At 42.6% G+C, this 15,351-nt stretch overlaps 1 pseudogene; it reads left to right on the forward strand.

Moving 5' to 3' along the window:
- Window positions 1–15,351, forward strand: part of LOC122940390 — a 1,294,760-nt pseudogene that overhangs the window by 1,064 nt on the left and 1,278,345 nt on the right.

The raw sequence follows: 15,351 nt of genomic DNA on the forward strand, positions 1-15,351 counted from the left end.
TCTGTAACACCATCCGTGACATTCCATCATTATCATACGTAACCATAGATCTACACAAGTTACACCGACAACAACTGCTAATTGGATAAAAGTTCCTTATCGCGATCTCTTGTTACATAAATAATTTGTTCCTGGGGCCTTCCATTAATCCTCTCCAATTCAAGTACCAATCTCCATTTTTCTCTCCAAAGAGCCCCATGGTCCATAAAGCCAAGATCGGCTCTTTCATTTATCACCGGTCCAACACCAAGGATCGATCCTGATCATAAACATGCAAATGGTTAGTTTTAATAGACAAATACATTGATCTTGGCCATGGCTTCCACTTCTAGTGCAAATATTATCTACTTTCTAAAGGTGACCATTCCATCATAACATCTTTAATCGATTACTTAAAGGTCTCTAGTTTCTCAGCAAAAGTAGTTAGAACTAAAAGTACTCAGTATTCACTTCAAAATGGTGATTAAAGGATAACTGTCACATTTAGACCTTAATTTCAATTTTCATATATGTAGTTACTAATAACATGATATTCCAGAATCAGTTACTATTAGACTGACTTACCCCATATTTAATAAGATTCAGCCTTTAGCAACCAGTCCGCATCAAACTGCAATTTCACTATTTAGTTAAGATGGCCGCCACTGCCCTCACCCTGAGGCTGATCCCACCTGCCCTCACTAGCCAGTAACAATAGCCCCCCAAAAGTGTCAGTAACCAGAGCCCTCCCCCTAAAGGGTTAATCTCCTGCAGCACAAAGGGGTCCTCTTACCACATGTTGCTTTCATTTATACACTGAGCAGACGGCAGATCTCCCTTCCCTGGTGTCCGCTGCTCCAACTCTGCATTCTCCAGCTCTGCTGAGTGAGGGAGCGTCTGCCAAGCGCAGGGACAGGGAGACGTGCACACAGCCCAGGCACTGTTATCAGCTGCTGGGGAGGACCTGGCTTTAATAATTTACTTACAGTCCCTGGCTGTCAGTAATGTGACCTTGCACGCAGCGTCCTCCGTCCTTCAGCAGATAGACAGACCATGCCCAGCAACCCTATTTTAAGCACAGGTAAAAATAGGCAGTACGGGGAACAAAAATGTGGAATTAAGGGGTAATTGAATACACAGTGAAAAGTAGAAATAGGGCCACCAAGGTGATATGAATCGCCACATTCCAATACTCCCCCAAAAAATATACAACAGTTATCCTTTAACTCTTTAGCTAAGCTCTTTTTTGAGGTGTAAACACAAGGGGTGTCCTTTACTATTCTGAAATAAGCTTAAATTAGACGTATTTTCAGGCACAGATGTCGGTGCAATGGGGGGCGGCAGGTTTACAATTGTCGGCGTCGAGTGCGCGGGAAAGGGAACGGGCCGGCAAGCCTGACTCATTTACCATTTTCTATAAATGTTTCAGGTTGTGAGACAGTGACAGGCCTCACGGCTGCTAGGTGAGAGATATGGCAGGAGTTTCCATTTCTTCGCTGTCAATCAGCAGGTCAGAGGCCGCACCAGGTGGAACAATCAGTCTGGGATAAGAGCCCAGTCCAGACTGTTAGGAGGAGGAAGAGTCTGTGTGCAGCAGAGGCCTGGAAAGGCTCTATACAAGTGGGCTCAGCCGAGCTGGCTGAGGGGCCACGGGGCTAGGTGTTAGCCTGAACTTTGGGGGACTCTGCAAGGTCTTGGAATCGTCGGTCGCTAGGCCAGAGCCAGGAGGATTTCTGGGCCACAATCCCCCAAAATGTACTGGACTTTGTTACAGCCTGGAAGTGCTGGATTGTTAAGCTGGGAAAAGCTGCATGTTCTTCCTGTGTGAGAACGGGGCTTTCAGTGAGGTAGGGAGTCCTCATGTTTAGTAAGAGCCCAGCCGGGAAGGTGTTTTATTTGTATGGTTTGTTTTGGTTTTGCTGAGGTGCCAAATAAAAGCAATGTTTGGGCCCTAACCCTGTGGTCGATGAAGATCATTGTGAGATTGACCCCCAAATAAGAGGCGATCCCTTACAAGGTGGGGTCTAAATGTAAGATAGCTTGGAAGCCGTCTTACATATAGAACTGGTGCTGGAAGCCCTGAAGTTATGCAGAGGCCTGTGCCTATTCATAACTTCGGGGGAACCACCGCCAGCTTTAAGACCTGCACCTAAAACACAGGTCTTAATAAATGTGCCCCAAGATGTATACCTAAGACAACATGGCTGACCATCCGATCTAATCCTGATTCTGCAATACCTACAGTTAAGGAAGAGAGAGCAACACCCGAGAGATGTCCCAGTCCTCTTCTTCCACAGGATAATAAAGAAGAACATCACTATGTCCCACAGGATGATCAGGTAGATGAAAATAAGGGCATCATGATAAAGGATCACCGGCCCCTCATATCACCAGGTAGTAGACATGACTAAATACACACGTCCTGTCATTATCTGTATGTAATGAATGAATTCAGTCACTCAATGTGTTTCCTACAGTTAAGGAAGAGAGAAGAGCACCTGAGAGATGTCACAGTCCTCTTCTACAGGATGGTTCCGAAGAATATCACAATATCCCACAGGATTATCAGGTAGATGGAGATAAGGTCTCATGAAATGTTCCCTATGATCTGTAGAAGGCTGTGAAGATCTTGTGTTCAGTCTTGTTTTATCCTTGTATAATGAAAAAGATGGAGATGGCAGGATTACAGCTGACCATAGACATTACATGTTGTCTGGATCTTCTCACTATTTTCTGCCTGTATAGACTTTTAAGATGGCCTCCTCTGTCAACTGATGCAGATCTTTTGTGGTTGCACAAGAGTGGCAGTTTTCTGAGAGGTCCTCAGCCGGGACCATGCAATACTACAAATGGTCAACCAAAGTTGTGCCCGGATTGTCAGCTTGACCATAAACATCAAGAGATAAATGCATCATTATCTTCAAAGGTTTTGTAGTCTAGGGTGCAGTCTCCTGGTGTCTCCTTACTGTCAGAATGGCAGTAACAAGATCATACCACGGATTCTATTCTAGCACATGTAGAATGCAAGTCATCCTTCTTACTTGTATGGAGTATAATATAATATTCAGTTGTGTATAGCTAAAGGCTCATGTGCCCTGGTGCAAGAGTTCAGCTTGGTCCCCCTTCCCTCAGTGCTTTGTGGTCAGGGGCAGGTAAGCACATGGCCTTCGTGCTGCCTGAGGCAAAAATGTAAACTGCATCCCCTGCCCCATGCCAAATTCTTGACCTTACCCATTCCCTCCAGCCAGAGATGTAACTCGACCTGCATAAACTTTGTATAGTACCGGTGTCTTCTTATGTGGCACAAGGGTCTTTGGGCCCCCTCAGGCTCCTAGGCCCAGTAGCGACTGCACCCCTTACAGCAGGGGTGGGGAACCTTTTTGCTGCCGAGGGCCATTTGGATATTTGTAACATCGTTCGGGGGCCATACAAAATTCTCAACTTAAAAATTTGACTGCTATGTTTGGTCAAACATATTAGTGACTTAGGGGTAAGTTACAGAAATTACGATTCAATTAAAAAATATATAGAGCGCTGTATATTTGCAGCACAAATTGGTGCCTGCGTTCTATATTACAAATAGTACAGGCGCCATTTTGACCACATATTGCAGTCTAATTTTTTTAGTTGAGAATGTTATATATTTAGTTCTCTTATTTGGCATTAATGGCCGCCAAGCTAAACCGAGAGGGGTTCAACTAGCTTTTACTCTCCCTGCCACTGTCCCTGCCTCTTTCTTCGCCAATGTCCCTGCCTTTGTCCTTTTCTCAGCCTCAGATCTGCCCCCCCTCCTCCATCAGCCGCAAATCACCCTCCTATCAGACCCCCCCCAGCCTACATCAGCCTCAGATCAGACCCTCACCAGAGCCTTCCCAGTCTTAGATCAGACCCTCATCAGACCCCCCAGCCTCAGATCAGACCCTCATCAGACCCCCAGCCTCAGATCAGACCCCAATCAGACCTCAGATCAGGCATTTTTTTTTTTAAATAAACTTGCCTCTCCAGCTCTGGACGGCGCTGCCACTGGGCAGATTCACTTACCCGCCCTGGTCTTCTTCCGCCACGATGTACTGTGACTTGACAGTGCACAGAGTCAGGTCATAGTGCGCATCTACATGCTCTACATTCTGACACTGTACATGTTAGGGCACAGCGTGGGGCCGGAAGAAGACCAGGGACGGTGAGTACAGCTAGCAATGCGCTGTTCTCACCTTCCTGTGCCTCCTGCATGCTAATGGCCACTTTCATAATGGAAGTGGTTATTAGCATTTTCACAATATCTACTGGCAGGGGGCCACATGAAATGGTCCCGCGGGCCAGAGGTTCCCCACCCCTGCCTTACAGTTACGCCCCTGATATTATTGGAAGTTGATTATTGGAAAAGCTATATAGGATTATTTTCATCAGCACATATAATTCTAACTCGCCAACAATTTTCGAGCTGCTCAGATGCATCCATACATTTTGAACCTTTGATTATGGACACCTGGTCATGTGATCTCTAGTCTGACCTCCAGTCTGAGGCTTGCTGTCTCTATCCTGTGTGGCTGACATCCTGTGATCTACAAGATTACAGCATCACTTATCAGATCCCTCTGGAGAGCTCGCTCCCCACCAGCTGCTACTCCTTGTCTTCTGTATGTCCCTAAACATATCGTGCTGCTGAAGATCTCATCTCTACATTATCCATTACACATGAAGAGCAAAGGTTTAGAGTCTGAACCTTGTAGAAGTGGAGAGACATTTAATTGTGCCACTTTCTTTAACCCCTTCTCCCCCGGTTTTTGCCCTTCTGCCCAGGCCATTTTTTGCAAATCTTTCATGTCACTTTATATGGTAATAGCTTTGGAACACTTTTATTTATCCAAGCCATTCTGAGAAAGTTTTCTCGTGACACATTGTACTTCATGATGATCATAAATTTGAGTCAATATATTTTACCTTTTTTTGCGAACAATTCCCAGATTTACAAAAAAAAAGGAAAAATTAGCAAATGTTCAATTTTAATGTCTCTACTTTTATAATAGATAGTGATACCTCATATAATAGTTATTACTTTACATTTCCCATATGTCTACTTTATGTTTGGATCATTTTAAAAATTACATTTAATTTTTTGGGAACGTTAGAAGGCTTAGTTTAGAAGCAAATCTTGAAATTCTTAAAACAAAATTCAAAATCCTACTTTTTAAGGACCAGTTCAGGTCTGAAGTCACTTTGTGAGGCTTACATAATAGAAACTACCAAAAAAATACCTCATTTTAGAAACTACGCCCCTCAAGGCATTCAAAACTATTTGAAATTTGAAAAACTTTGTTAACCCTTTAGGTGTTCCACAATTAATGGAAAATAGAGATGAAATTTCTGAATTTTTTTTTTTTTTTGCAGATTTTACATTTTAATCCATTTTTTCCAGTAGCAAAGCAAAGGTTAACAGCCAAACAAAACTCAATATTTATTACCCTGATTCTGCGGTTTACAGAAACACCCCATATGTGGTTGTAAACTGCTGTACGGGCACGCGGCATTGCGCAGAAGGAAAGGAACGCCATATGGTTTTTGGAAGGCAGATTTAGCTGAACTGGTTTTTAGATGCCATGTACCATTTGAAGCCCCCCTGATGCACCCTTACAATAGAAACTTCCAAAAAGTGACACCATTTTGGGAACTAGGGGATAAGGTGCCAATTTTATTGGTACCATTTGGGGGTACATATGATTTTTAATTGCTCTATATTACATTTTTTGTGAGGCAAGGTAAACAAAAAATGGATGTTTTGGCACGTTTTTAGTTTTTACAACTTTCATCAGGTTAGATCATGTGCCATTTTTATAAGAGCAGGTTCTTACGGATGCAATGATATCAAATATGTCAACTTTCTATGTTTGTTTGTTTCTGTTTTACATAAAGCGTTTTTGTCTCCATTTTCTAAACGCCCTATTTTTTTATTTTTGTGCCGATCATCTTGTACAGGGGCTCGTTTTTTGCAGGAAGAGTTGACGTTTTTAGTGGTACCATTTTTGGGTACATATGATTTTTTGATCATTCATTATAACACTATATGGGGCAAGGTGACCAAAAAATTTGTTGTTTTGGTGCAGTTTATATTTATTTTTACAGCGTTTACCTGAGGGGTTAGGGCATGTGACCTTTTTATAGAGCAGGTCATTACAGACGTGGCAATACCTAATATGTCAATTTTTCTTATTTATTTAAGTTTTACACAATAATAGCAATTTTGAAACCGAAATAATGATGTTTTAGTGTCTCAATAGTCTGAGAGCCATAGCTTTTTTATTTTTTGGTCTCATTTTTTGCAGGATGAGGTGACAATTTGATTGGTACTATTTTGGGGGGCATACGCCTTTTTGATCACTTGGTGTTGCAATTTTTGTGATGTTTTTACGGTGTTCATCTGAAGGGTTAGGTCATGTGATATTGTTATGGACGCGGCGATACCTAATATGTATATTTTTTATTTGTTTCACTTTAGCACAATAATAGCATTTTTGAAACAAAAAAAATGTTTTAGTGTCTCCATGTTCCGAGAGCTATAGTTTTTTTTTTTTTTTTTGGTGATTTTATTATGTAGGGGCTCATTTTTTGCGGGATGAGGCGACGGTTTTATTGATACCATTTTGTGGGACATACGCATGTTTGATCGCTTAGTGTTGCACTTTTTGTGAGGTAAAGTGACAAAAATGGCTTTTCTTTTACACTGTTTTTTATTTAATTTTATGGTGTTTATTAGACAGGGTGGGTCATGTGATATATTTATAGAGATGGTCATTACGGATGCGGCGATACCTAATATGTGTGTGTTTTTTATAATTTTTGTAATTTTATTTTTATAAAATAAGGTGAAAGGGGCGTTTTTTTCTTTTTTTACTTAAAAACTGAATTTTTTTTAATTACAAACTCATTTTTTAACTTTTTTTTCTTAAATTTTTTTTGGGACTTTCACTTTTGGGGGTCTGATCCCCTCTGCAATGCATTACAATACATCTGTATTGTAATGCATTGCCTGTTAGTGGATTACACTGAGTAGTACACTAACAGGTTGCCTAGGAGACGAGCCTGAGGCTGGATCTCCTGGGCACCAGTAGAAGGCAGGTCCCGATGCCGTGCAAAGCATTGGGCAGCCTCTGCATGGCATCGGGCTGCCTTCTCACACATCGGGTCCCCGCCGCAGCAGTGCGGTGACACGATGCGCTCCCTTTACCTGACACAAACCCCTTCTATATCTCGGTCAGCGAGGACCGCGGCGTAGAAGGGGTCAATCCGCCTGCATCGGCCTTAACGGCGATGCCGGCGGATACAGCAGGAGCCCGGCTATCAGAGACCGCTCCAGTGCCCACCAGATCACCATGACGTACTATTACGTAAAAATGCGGGAAGTCACTGACTTCCATGACGTGGTAGTATATTACTTGTTGGGAAGGGGTTAAATTACAAAAAACACACTTGCCATTTTGCTTGTACTGTTAAATAATCTGTCTGTACCAAACCCCTGACTTTTCATTTATAGGCCTCATAATAAAATGTCTGAGAAATGGAAGAGTGCCAAACGAAAGAGCCATGCCTCGTCCTCCCAGAGTCATAATGTATGTAGTACCAGCAGTATCAGCACCTGCCAGGAGTAGTAGTAGTTGGCCACAGTTCTCACTGGCTCCTAATATTATTGAAGACACAGAGGATGGAATTGTGGACTGGATGGCTCAGCGTTTAGACTACCTAGGAGTGGCACCCCATGCATAGCTGTGTTTGTGGTGGTAGGAGTATTGGCACATGTAGCTGCACTGGTGGTGGTAGGGGCAGTGGTAGCGGCAGTGGAACTCAAGGCAAGTATAAAGCAGGTAATCCGGAGGAAGCTAGGAAGCCCATGATGACATATCACAGTTTTCATGGCGGGGAGGTTAAGGACTATTACAATGATTGTGTGTTGGACAGGATCTGGGAGCTAGATCAGGGTGCTGAGAAGAAGGTAACATCAGAGGAAGAGGCTGATGGCAGTGGCAGCAATACAGAGTGAAGGCAACATACAGTTAGAACCTCCCAAAACCTGCCAGGGCCAGATCTGCTTCTAGTATTGTCAGCTTAGGAATTGGTGATGCTGATGATACTGTGGTCGCAGGCTCAAAACGTTTCCGACCTAAAACCAGCTTGACTGCAGCTAGCTCTGTGTGGAGTGTGCAAGTATCTCCTGTCTGGCAGTTTTTCTCCACGGTGCTGGAAAACAAAAGCAATGCCCTGTGCAAGATCTGCCAGATTACAATAAGCCATGGAAGTGACAGAGGTGTCTGCCAGCTACCACAACAAGAGATTCCTCCTTCTCCCGGTCTCCTTTGTGGCAGCCAGGCGGCATCCACGTTCAGTTACTGCTCCTCCTGCTCAGACTATGCCTCCTCCTATTCTGTCCCACTATCAGCCATCGATAATGGAATGTGTGGCCAAGAAACAACTATGCTGGTGGTGCAGTCTCTGTGGTACCACTTTGTGGATTCTGTTGCCTTTAGGGGACTAATGGCATGTGCTCAGCCTCACATTTTATAAAAAAAAAGCCATCCCTGCTTTGTACTCCCAAGTGGCAGTGAATGTAGGCCACTCCTTGCAATTCTAGCTGTGCAGCACGGTGCAAACAAAGGACACCTGGAGCAACGGTTACGGACTGGAACAGTTCATCCCTTTTACAGCCCATTAGATGAATGTTTTTTGCAGCGAGGCAGAACTGTAGCAAGAAGGCCAGGTCCTATTGACACCCCCACGTTTGTTCCGACACCAGGCACTTATCGGCCTCCTCCATGGATATCCTCCTGTCCCAAACAGAAGCAGGGCAGAATATCGATCCCTTTCCCCCTTCTTCCTATCATGAGAAGCGGTGTTATGCCGTTTTAGAGAGGATCTCCCTGGGTGATAGTAGCCTCATAGCCAAATACTTTCTAAAGTGCATCAAGCAGCAAACAACCGCGCTGGCTGTCTCCTCACCTAACTCTAACTGGGCAAGGTGGTCAGAGACCGTTGCAGGAACATTGTGGCTGCTTTGTGATTGGGAGAAATAACACATGCTCCCTGAATGATGCATGCGATAAGTCGTGCAGCGTTTGTTAAAAAAAAGTACAGTGGCTTTTGGAAGGTACTAATAGTAATAATAATCATATAATTGTAATCAGTTCACACTTCTCCTGTCCTTATACTATTAACAGTGATGAGCAGGGTGTTCTAGTGATGATAGATAATCAGTTCTCACCTCTCCTGTCCTTATAATATAGAGAGGGATAATCGGGATCATCTAGTGATGATAATCAGTTCTCACCTCTCCTTTGTTCTCTCCTGTCCCTTATGTTATAAAAATTAATAATCAGGGTGTTCTAAAGGTAATAAATAATCAGTTCTTACCTCTCTTGTCCTTACACCATTAACAGTGATAGTAGAGTGTTCTAGTGGTGACAGATAATCAGTTCTCACTCTACTGTGTTCTCTCCTGTCCCTTATACTATGTACAGTATCTTTATGCCTGCAGTTATCCCAAAACTTCTAGATAGAACAGGAAGACAGCATTAAAGGGTTTGTTCAGGAATAAGTAACTTTTCACATGTGTCCGCAGCCTCAACTACGGAAAGATTCATATGTACCTGCTACCCTTAGCTCTGGTTATGTGTGCCTGGTCCTGTGTGTCCATCTTCCAGTAAATGTTGTTTGCTTCCTCGCTGGCACAGGCATGGTCACCTGCTTTACTGCAGCCAATAACTGGCTTCAGTGGTGATGTGTATCTTGTGGACATGTTACCCTTGAATCCAGTCATTGGCTGCAGCAGAGCAGATGATTATGCCCATTCCTAGGAGGTAAACAAGCCATGGACCGAAATAACTTTTGCTTACCGGCTTCACAGCCCTGGGGCGGCCAGCAAGGGCAACAGGTGCACAAACAATGTAATTATATACACACAATGTAATGTTAGGGATGGAATTGCAAACTGGTTATAATAATGAAGCAATCAGATTGGATTTATACAGGAGACCTGCAGATATTTGGGTCAGATAACTCCTGCTGTCCGGTCATTTTTGGTCATCATTATAATTGCTTATCTTTTCAGGTCATATAAGAACTTCCTCACGACTTCTCCAACTATCTGATGACTTTTACAATATTTGTTTCACAGCTTGTGAATCCGGGTGAAGATCTGAACAATATTAATCCTACAGAGACATATGTGAGGAGTGATGAGCAGAGTACAGAGGACATTCGTACAGATAACCGCCCAGGTGAGTAGTGACCACAAAGAAAAGCAGAGAGGTCTCTAAGATTCTGATGCAATATGGGAATAATGCTTAGTGTTGATTGAAGACAAATGTAGAGATTGCTGCAGCTCTCACCTCACACCAAGCAGAGCACGGATGTACAGACCTGGACTCAGTCTGGAGCAAAATGAAAAAAGAAAACGAATTCCAGCTCTTCACAATAAAAGGCTTCTTTATTCCACTTCTTTAAAAACAGACATCAAAAGCAGAGTAGTATGCTGTGACGCGTTTTGGGCTGTTATATCTTAGCCCTTCATCAAGTCTTGATGAAGGGCTAAGATATAACAGCCCGAAACGCGTCACAGCATACTACTCTGCTTTTGATGTCTGTTTTTAAAGAAGTGGAATAAAGAAGGCTTTTATTCTGAAGAGCTGGAATTCGTTTTCTTTTTTCATTAGTGTTGATTGAGCATGCTCGGTCGAACACCTGTTCGGCTCGAGCATCTTAATGCTCGGCACATGGCGGTACTCGGTCGAGTACCGCATGTGCTCGAGCGCCTTGCTCGTGTCTCCTTCCCGCACGTTTCGCAGCTACTACGCAGCCAATAAACGTGCAGGTAAGTACTGCCCTCACTGTAATGCCGGTAATCATGTTTTCTTCTGGCATTACAGTGATTGGCTGGCCGGAACACTATAGCACCCGATGATACATGTTCGGCTCATTCGTAGTCAGGGAGAGCTGAGCATAGGGAGGGACAGAGAGTGTAGGGAGTGTAATAGAATTTTACTACAAAAACGTTTCAGAGATATACAGGGAGTGCAGCAATATACAGGGAGTGCAGAATTATTAGGCAAGTATTTTTGAGGATTAATTTTATTATTGAACAACAACCATGTTCTCAATGAACCCAAAAAACTCATTAATATCAAAGCTGAATATTTTTGGAAGTAGTTTTTAGTTTGTTTTTAGTTTTAGCTATTTTAGGGGGATATCTGTGTGTGCAGGTGACTATTACTGTGCATAATTATTAGGCAACTTAACAAAAAACAAATATATACCCATTTCAATTATTTATTTTTACCAGTGAAACCAATATAACATCTCAACATTCACAAATATACATTTCTGACATTTAAAAACAAAACAAAAACAAATCAGTGACCAATATAGCCACCTTTCTTTGCAAGGACACTCAAAAGCCTGCCATCCATGGATTCTGTCAGTGTTTTGATCTGTTCACCATCAACATTGCGTGCAGCAGCAACCACAGCCTCTCAGACACTGTTCAGAGAGGTGTACTGTTTTCCCTCCTTGTAAATCTCACATTTGATGATGGACCACAGGTTCTCAATGGGGTTCAGATCAGGTGAACAAGGAGGCCATGTCATTAGATTTTCTTCTTTTATACCCTTTCTTGCCAGCCACGCTGTGGAGTACTTGGACGCGTGTGATGGAGCATTGTCCTGCATGAAAATCATGTTTTTCTTACCTTGCAGACTTCTTCCTGTACCACTGCTTGAAGAAGGTGTCTTCCAGAAACTGGCAGTATGACTGGGAGTTGAGCTTGACTCCATCCTCAACCCAAAAAGGCCCCACAAGCTCATCTTTGATGATACCAGCCCAAACCAGTACTCCACCTCCACCTTGCTGGCGTCTGAGTCGGACTGGAGCTCTCTGCCCTTTACCAATCCAGCCATCTGGCCCATCAAGACTCACTCTCATTTCATCAGTTTATAAAACCTTAGAAAAATCAGTCTTGAGATATTTCTTGGCCCAGTCTTGACGTTTCAGCTTGTGTGTCTTGTTCAGTGGTGGTCGTCTTTCAGCCTTTCTTACCTTGGTCATGTCTCTGAGTATTGCACACCTTGTGCTTTTGGGCACTCCAGTGATGTTGCAGCTCTGAAATATGGCCAAACTGGTGGCAAGTGGCATCTTGGCAGCTGCACGCTTGACTTTTCTCAGTTCATGGGCAGTTATTTTGCGCCTTGGTTTTTCCACACGCTTCTTGCGACCCTGTTGACTATTTTGAATGAAACGCTTGATTGTTCAATGATCACGCTTCAGAAGCTTTGCAATTTTAAGAGTGCTGCATCCCTCTGCAAGATATCTCACTATTTTTGACTTTTCTGAGCCTGTCAAGTCCTTCTTTTGACCCATTTTGCCAAAGGAAAGGTTGCCTAATAATTATGCACACCTGATATAGGGTGTTGATGTCATTAGACCACACCCCTTCTCATTACAGAGATGCACATCACCTAATATGCTTAATTGGTAGTAGGCTTTCGAGCCTATACAGCTTGGAGTAAGACAACATGCATAAAGAGGATGATGTGGTCAAAATACTCATTTGCCTAATAATTCTGCACTCCCTGTATGTTTGTAGCGCAACCTGCGCTAAATTGCTCAGTGTTAGGGAGGGCTGTGCATAGGAAGGGACAGACAGTGTAGGGAGTGTGATTTTTATACTAAAAGCTTTTCAGAGACCTAAAAGTCATTTTAAGGACTATTGTGTGTGACAGCAGCAATATATATTTTTAGTGCATCCTTTCCCGTTTTACAGGGTCAGCTCACCTGCAGGCCCTCGCATATAATTTTTTCGAGTTAGGGTTACTGCAGGATCTGGTAGACTGAGCGTTGTGGATAGAATACAAGTCCCACAGTCTGTGGCTCTCCATAATTCATTTGCAGCTCTTTCAGAGAGCAAGATGGAGGATGGCTCAGCCACAGTGGGTGAGGAACAATCATCTCCCATGCCTAAAGTATGCAAGACTGCAGCCAAAGACAAAAAGGAGAAGGTGAGGACTGATAGTAAGCAGCTGTTGGTGGGTGATTCTATCATAAGAGGTGTGAAGTTTGAGGAAAATAGTTTCGTGAGATGTCTCCCTGGTGCTACCGCTAGCAGGGATAGATGACGTATCCTTAATATTCTTAGGCAAGCAAAGCAGGAAATGGAGGTGGATGTTATTGTCCATCTTGGGACAAATGATCTGGCTTGCAATGAGGTTTCAAAGGTGAAGGAAGCTTTTCACACACTTGGAAATGATATACGGGAGGTTGCATCAACTGTTTCATTCTCTGCAGTTTTGCCTGTGCATAACCTTCAGCATGACAAGAAGATGCGCATTAAGGAATTCAATGTATGGCTTGGTGAATGGTGTCTGAACCAAGGGTTTGGCTTTGTGTCTCATGTTAGCTCTCGTTGGAATGGAAAAGAACTGTACAAAAAAAATGGTGAACAGTTCCAAGTATTTGCTAAGGAGCTTTTAAACTAGGAAAGGGGGGGGGGGCAAAAGGGCGATAATCCAGCAGTCCGACTGCCCCCCGGAACAATGCCAGAAGATGCTAGTAGCACAGAGGTTAAGAAATGACAAGCTCAGAGTCTGGTCTACAAATGCTCGCCGTTTAGGGAATAAGATCAATAAACTTGAGTCTGTAATGGCATCTGAGAATATAAATTTAGTGGCTGTTACTGAGACATTGTTCAATGGGAGTAATGACTGGGGTATAACAATACCAGGGTTCTCTCTATATAGGAAAGACAGAGAAGTCAAGAAAGGGGGAGGGGTGGCCCTGTATGTGAAAGATAGCATGAAATCTAGTTTAATACAAGTTAGCGAGACCAATTTAGAGTCAGTTTGGGTTACCTTGCAGCTTGATAATCATAAGATAACTTGTGTAGGTGTGATATATAGACCACCTAGCCAAGTCAAAGAATTAGATGATCTACTAGTTGAGGAAATAGCTAAAATGACATTGAAAGGGGAAGTTATCATTATGGGAGACTTTAATCTTCCTGATGTAACCTGGAAAACCAAAATAGCTAGTTCTGCCAGGAGTACAGATATTCTAAATTCCCTACTGGGATTATCTCTACAGCAAGTAGTTGAGGAGCCAACACGGAAGGAGGCCATTTTAGATTTAGTATTCACAAATTAGAATTTGGTATCTGATAGGTAGGGAAAGCTAGGGATCTAGTGATCACCAGTCAGTGTGGTTTACTATAAGTACAGTGACTGAGTCACACCACATAAAAACAAAAGTTTTTCTAAAATTAGATTAGTGGTATACGAGTCCCTATCAGATTGGAACAGTTTCAATGGAGTCCAGGAGAAATGGGACTACCACCAGAAAAGTGGCACTATTGAAGGCAACAGAAAATTGCATTAGGCTTGTCAGTAAAAGCAAAAAAGGAAGAGACCACTGTGGTACTCAGCAGAAGTGGCCAAAATCATTAAAAACAAAAAGATAGAATTTAGTTATTATAAAAAAAAAAAGAGAATGACAGGCAAATTTATAAGATTAGGCAGAGAGAGGGTAAACACGTTATAAGAGCTTCTAAAGCACAGGCAGAAAAGAAATTAGCTCAGTCAGTGAAAAAAGGCAAAAAGACATTCTTCAGATACATAAATGAAAAAAGGAAACTAAAACAAGGAATTAACAAATTAAATACAAAAGAAGGAAGGTATATGGAAGAAGATAAAGAACTAGCTGACTGCCTCAATGAATACTTCTGTTCAGTTTTTACAAAGGAAAATGAAGGAAAGGGACCTCGGTTAGGAAGGAAGACTAATGAATCTTTTGATGCATGTGTCTTTACAGAGGAAGAGTCAGCTGTCTAAAATTAATACAAATAGGTCACAGGGGCCTGATGGGATACACCCAAAGCTATTAAAAAAGCTCAGCGGTGAACTAGCAAAACCATTAACAGATTTATTTAACCAATCACTGGTAACAGGAGTCGTCCCAGAAGATTGAAAATTAGCAAATGTTGTGCCCATTCACAAGAAAGGTAGTAGGGAGGAATCGGGCAACTATAGGTCAGTAAGCCTGACATCAATAGTGGGGAAATTAATGGAAACCATACTTAAAGAGAGGATTGTGGAACATCTAAAATCCCATGGATTGAAATAGGAAAAACAGCATGGGTTTACTTCAGGGAGATCATGTCAAACTAATCTTATTGATTTTTTTGATTGGGTGACTAAAATAATAGATGGTGGAGGTGCAGTAGACTTTAGTAAGGCTTTTGATACTGTCCCACATAGAAGGCTAATCAATAAATTAGTGTCTTTGGGCTTGGACTCCCATATTGTTGAATGGATTAGGCAGTGGCTGAGGGACAGACAACAGAGG

Source organism: Bufo gargarizans, chromosome 6 (genome assembly GCF_014858855.1).
Source record: "Bufo gargarizans isolate SCDJY-AF-19 chromosome 6, ASM1485885v1, whole genome shotgun sequence".
In the NCBI taxonomy this organism is placed as follows: domain Eukaryota; kingdom Metazoa; phylum Chordata; class Amphibia; order Anura; family Bufonidae; genus Bufo; species Bufo gargarizans.